General features: G+C 38.0%; 1 pseudogene; it reads left to right on the plus strand.

The window, feature by feature from the left end:
- Positions 1-3,077: 3,077 nt before the first annotated feature.
- LOC109118075 lies at positions 3,078-4,140 on the plus strand (annotated as a pseudogene).
- Positions 4,141-5,973: the final 1,833 nt, after the last annotated feature.

Genomic DNA, 5,973 nt, shown 5'->3' on the forward strand with positions numbered 1-5,973 from the left:
AAAAAAAAAAAAAAAAAAAAAGCTTCTGCACAGCAAGAGAAATGACCAACAGTTTATCATATTGTTCTTCTTGAGATGCCTGAGAAGCCCCCACAGAGCACTCAGAAAGTGGTTCTATTTCAAAGTTTATGTCTTCTTCACTTATAACAGATTTTGCACTTGTGTATGTGATGCTGCAGTCTGTTCCTTTGCTTTTAGTTCTCCAGAGTTCTTCATGGTGACTGGCTCTTGAGGATCAAAAGGCTCTAGTAATCTTATGCTTTTGTTTCTTCCTTCCATCCGGCTCCCTTTGTCTCACCATGCTTGTTCTGGAGCACAAGATGTCATGAGCTCCTGAGCACTTTGGATGCTTTGGCTGACAGTCACTATTTTGTCTAATTGCTGGAATGTGCCCATCGCTATAGTAACCTAATTCAGAAGATCTTCCGTTGTTGGCCGGCCTCTCTGCAGGCTTCACAGCTCCATTGAGCTCTGTCTCCAACATGCAGTGCTCCTTTGATGCCTTCAGCATCCTTGGAATCTCATTCTCTTCACTTAATTGGAGGTTTATTTAGTGCTTCAATCTCATAATCAGGAATTCTACAAAGCTGTTCTTTGTCTGACCTATAATCCCTGATTCTAGGATCTGCTTTCCATTTGCCCATATTGGTGACTGCACAAATTTGGAAGTTGTACTTGTGCGAATTATTTGTGTCCAGGTAAGTGGAGCACTTTAATAAGTGGAAACACTGTGGCTGTTGCTGTTCTAGTAATGCATCTTCAGCATTGACAAACTTCTTCACCTCCTGGCCAATGCCAGGAAGCAAGTAGATATGAGTTACACCTGCGCTTATGGATGATTTCATAGTCCAGTATGGTGTCGTCACTGCAAAGGTAGCAGTGGATTTTACTTGAGCGATGAATGCCTTGCCTGTGGCCCCAATATCAGGTTCTTCTTGCAAGTTAAAGAATGTCAAACGGTCACCACCTCCACCCCAATATTCATAATCCCCAAGGCAGTTTCCTTTGCATTGAGGCTGGTGTCTCTCTGGATCAAGTGATGAAGCAATAGCCCCAGGCTTTACAGCTGCATGTGGAGCTTTGAAGCACCTTTTAGCCTGCTCCTGGGGTTTATTTGGGGTTTCTGACCAAATGTTGTATCAGAAGGAAGGTACATTTTGATGGTCTGGTTCCTTAGTGTAATCCATAAAGATATTACTCAGAAATAACGAAGGCACCCGGTTTTGATAATCAAACAGTAAGTGGTCATCCTTGACATGTGTCTGGATTTTTTGGACCTTTACATAGAGCTGGAGAAATATGGCTAGGAGCATGGCAACAACCACAGATGTACTCCTCCGAGGGTCTCTTTATATCAGACTAGGATTGAACACAGCAGCAATTACTGCTCTGCTCACTTTTTCCTTCAGAGCTAAGACTACCTGTTTATTGTTATCACTGCCTACCTCCAGTGTACATTCCATCGTGTCCTGATAGTCATTTTTAGGAATAACTGTCAAGCCTCTAATAAAGATACTTTGCTTCAAAGAGTTTCCTCTTTGCTTCTGCCAAGCACCTGCAGGCACTACAAGCCTGAGACCACTTGCTTAAACTAAGATGTTTTCTGAACATTTCAGAGACTCTCACCATACCTTTTGAATTCTCTTCAGGTTATACCAGTTCCTGTTCACCTTCACTCTGAGATCTGGGACCCTGCCTTGTTGAAGGGAAGTGTGTGCCCTGTCAGACTCCTCAGTTTATATGGATGTAAAGTTTTGTTCTCTCTCTCCTCTGCACCTGAAAAGCTCTCAAAACAGAGTCAAACATTCAGGGATTAGCTAGTGTCTCCTAGGGGAAAGTTGGCTTAGGCTTGCTTATTCCTCTAGATTCTTGACTTCTCTTTACTTTGGATATGATAATTACTTAACTATTTTTGTAATCTTTTCTATGCTTTTAAAATGATTGTTTTAAATATATTTTACCCAGTTGTTTAGTTGTTTTCAATTGGGGGATTGATCCAAATAACTTGAACCACTATTATTAGAAACAGGAAATAGAAAATAAATTTAAAATGTGCATTATTTGTTTCAGAATTCTGTAGTTTCTCAAAATATTAAAAAGCAATGGATATTTAGGTTAAAGCCTTGGAAAACATTCTCCTTTTAGTCTATAACATTAACAACACTTGGGACATACCAAGTCCATTTGGTACAAAAACTGTCTTTGTGAAAAGATCCCCATATTTCTATTCAAATAGCATTTAACTATCCCAGAGTGTTCTGATACTTAATCCATGAGTTTCAAGGAATGCCTCCCACTTCTTCAGAAAGCCTCACCAATTGCAGAAATATGCTGAGTACATGATTCATTTTATAATTTGTGGCACTTTCTATGAGCTTTACTCTTTCCATAGCTTTAACCAGATTAGAAAAGTCACATTTATGAAGTGTGGATGGTATGTACTCTTATCCTTAGAAAAGCTTCCATCTGGTATAGCATATGGAATGCCCCAAACATTATTTATCATCAAGTTCTAAGCATTTGATGGGTAATATTGTAAGTATCTCCCCATCCTCCTTCAAAACTATACCATATAATCTCCTCCCTCTCTGTTTCACTCTTCAGTCAAGCTAATCTCTTGTGTTAGGCAAGGCTCTCAAAGAAGCATTAGCCCTTTTCAACCTATTCCTGACAAAGGGGGTGCATATGCTTTCAGGCAAAAGGATGAATCTGTTACACTATTATTTCAGTGTCTTTTGGAGGAAAATGGAAATGGAAATATTCAAATGGTATACACATCCATTCAGAAGGTAAGCTGGAATACTTTCCAAAGATACGAGGTGAGACATCTTATCATGAATGTTGATGCTTAACAATTAGAAATTCTAATAATAGCTGCAGGCCAGGTCTTGGGAAGCAGAGCTGGCACAGATCAAGCTCTAATAGCTAGCTGTTCCTACAGTCCTCTGAGGATGCTTGATAGTCACTTAATGAGTGTCAGGATCCCTAAATTGTATGGTGGAGTCCATGGTTCCATAAACTTCTGAGTCAACATGCAGAATTTAGTAATGACTATACCAAGGCTGTGGTCTGACTGGGAGGAGGGTGGTGTAATCTCAGTGGTGCTGTGGAGACCTCCACCCAGGACAGTTTTCCCTCCCCGGGCCTCTGCCTCCTGCCCTCTAATATCCTTGCCTCCTAGGCCTCTCTGATCCAGTATCATTGGGTGAGGTGAGAGCAGGCCCAGGGAGGGCAATCATGCTGAGGAGCCACAGTCTCTACTAAGATGATAGGAGAACGGACAACTGACTCCCAGAAATGGCTATACCGGCTGACTACCCCGTGGGAACAAGAGGCCAGATGTCAGCCAAAGGTCTACGGCTTAAAACTAATTTGATCTGCCCATAATAATGGCCTTAGAATGACTGCAAGACTGAGGGACTTTGAAGGGAAAGATCTTAGTCTAACTCTTCTTTGGTTTGATATGGAGACGTTTTCTCTAACTGAATTTACTGGACAGATTCCTGTCTAAAATGAAGGCACAGCCCAGGCACCTTGGATGTGTTGAACTGAGCTGCTCGTATTTGGCTGTAAAATCAATAGAAGAGGGAAGAAATGTCCTACTGGCAGCTGATTTGATCTGAATAAGTCAGTATCGGTTCACAGTTTCAGACTTGGATGTGGATGAAAAGATTGTATTGGAAAAGGTGTACTGGAAAGTCAAAGCTACCACCGCCTTTCAATTTATACAACTCTTATTCATTCATTTGAGAGAGCTTGCCACTTGAAAGGAAAAATAGCCTAGATTTTGGAAAACTAGAATTTCATCTTAAAACATGTCACTGCAGGATCATATTTTCTAAAGCAAGGCCTTCTGTGTTGGCCTTATCTATCATTGCACTGGAGATCCAAGCACAGAAGTGTGTAGAGATAACAGAAGGAGTAGAATGTCTTCTGAAACATTCCAAGATGAATGGCAGAGATCTGACCTTCTGGAAAGAGCTTGTATCCAAGTGTTTAACTGAATATTCATCAAACAAGTGTTCCAAACCGAATGTTCAGAAGTTTAAGTGGATTGTTTTTCAGTGTACTGCACAGAAACCGAGGCATAATTACTACAGAATAACTCACATTCCAACAATTGCTGAAATGGTTTCTTAATTGGTAAATTTGGTTGTTATTCTCTTATAGAGAAAATTGTACAATTTTCTTCTACAAATGAAGTATTGAAATATTATCTTCAAAATAAACCAACTGGACTTGAAATAGCAAAAGGGAAAAACCGGTAACACCAATCTAGTTAGCTAACATTTAAAGGCATTTGTTATATATAAGGTACAATACCCTAAGGGCCAGGAATGGTGACTCGTAACTGTGACCCTAGCACTTGAGAGGCTGAGGGAGAGGGATTGCCATGAGTTTGAGGATAGCCTGGGCTACATAGTGAGTTCAAGGTCAGCCTAAATTATATAGCAAGACTCTGTCTCAAAAGAAATTTAAAAAAAAACACCTAAGGAGTTTCCAGTCTCTGTTATATATGTTGACCATTTCACTAAATTAGCAACTTAGAAAACAACATCCTCTTTAATAATGTGAATTTTTTAAATAGTGCTGAAGTAATGACTTTTTTAACTGCACATTTTGCTAAATGTAACCCTAAGCTCTAGCTCATTTAAAGTTATAATAGAATAAAAAAAAAGTTTGATCATATGTGAACTAATTCGAGACTGCTAGCATATAAGAATAATTATGAACTTGAACGTTACACCTAAAGAAAAAATAGCACAAAGTTGATGATCTCTTTTGGGTTTCTGAAAATTGCCAGTCTGTCTCCACATGCTGCTGTTGCAATTTGAACAATAGAAATTATATTCATAAAAATATAAATTCACCCACTGCATATAGTCCATAATGTCCTTGCCATCTAAATTTATTAACTGACAGTAAGGATTTATCTTTTCCTATTCACAACTAAATGTTAACATTTAACATTATCTACATATGATTATGAAACAGGTATGAAAATTTTACTTTTAACAGCTAGTAGTATTTAGATAAACTTTGATAGCTTGGGGTTTTTTGTTCTTTACATAAATAGCATTATTGCAGCAACAAAAATTTTTCTTTGAAGCTTTCTCCACAGCCCTGAACAATGGATTCCATAATGTTGTAATGGATTTAAGTTATAAACCTTCAAACCATCACTAGATTAGTACGATGTTCTCCATCTTGGGAAAACTGCCTATTTAATATAATGCTGCAGTAGGAATGTTTAGACCTGAATTCATCTGTAAAGCTAAAGGTGTAAATGTGAAACACTTCATACAAACCCAGAAGAGGTGAACTGTGAATCTTCATTTCTAACATTAATTTAACTTTCTATATTGGATCAATATATTACATTTAGGTGATACCGAAAATGGTAACCTACCTACTTTAAATGTTAAATTTTAAATTATGGGGTTTACATCAAAACCAACATTTCACACATGCATTTTTTAAAGGCATAATAAGGATTATGTTCTGGATAATGTAATGGTTTCTTGGCGCCAATAATGCAATTGGTGGATAGTTCAGACATGAGATTGTTATTACTCTATGGGAATTGCATCCAAATTTAAAAACATTTTGTATTAAACCAAAATACACACCTAAGTTTGGCATATTAATTGAGCTATCTTTAATGTTTCTTCTAAAAAACGGGTGACATTTGTACCAATGATAAAAATTTCTACACAGGATCTACTTCCTCAGTCTTATCTAGTTCCATTTCTAAAAATATGTTTCATTATATTACATAGTAAGTCAAGATCAGTTAGCACTCTGAAAGCTTGCTTTACCCAAACTTCTAGCTACATAAAGCACTCCAGGTTTTACTACAGAGTGTTTCTATAAAACTGCCATTGCTTCCAGTTTGTTTTTAAAGGAATAGAATTTACTTTCACAAATTTCCATAATGTGTCTTAGGAAAAGTGAGGAGGCACTTTTAATCAT

Source organism: Fukomys damarensis, unplaced genomic scaffold (genome assembly GCF_012274545.1).
Source record: "Fukomys damarensis isolate Sample0158 unplaced genomic scaffold, DMR_v1.0_HiC HiC_scaffold_12, whole genome shotgun sequence".
NCBI classification, from domain to species: Eukaryota; Metazoa; Chordata; class Mammalia; order Rodentia; family Bathyergidae; genus Fukomys; species Fukomys damarensis.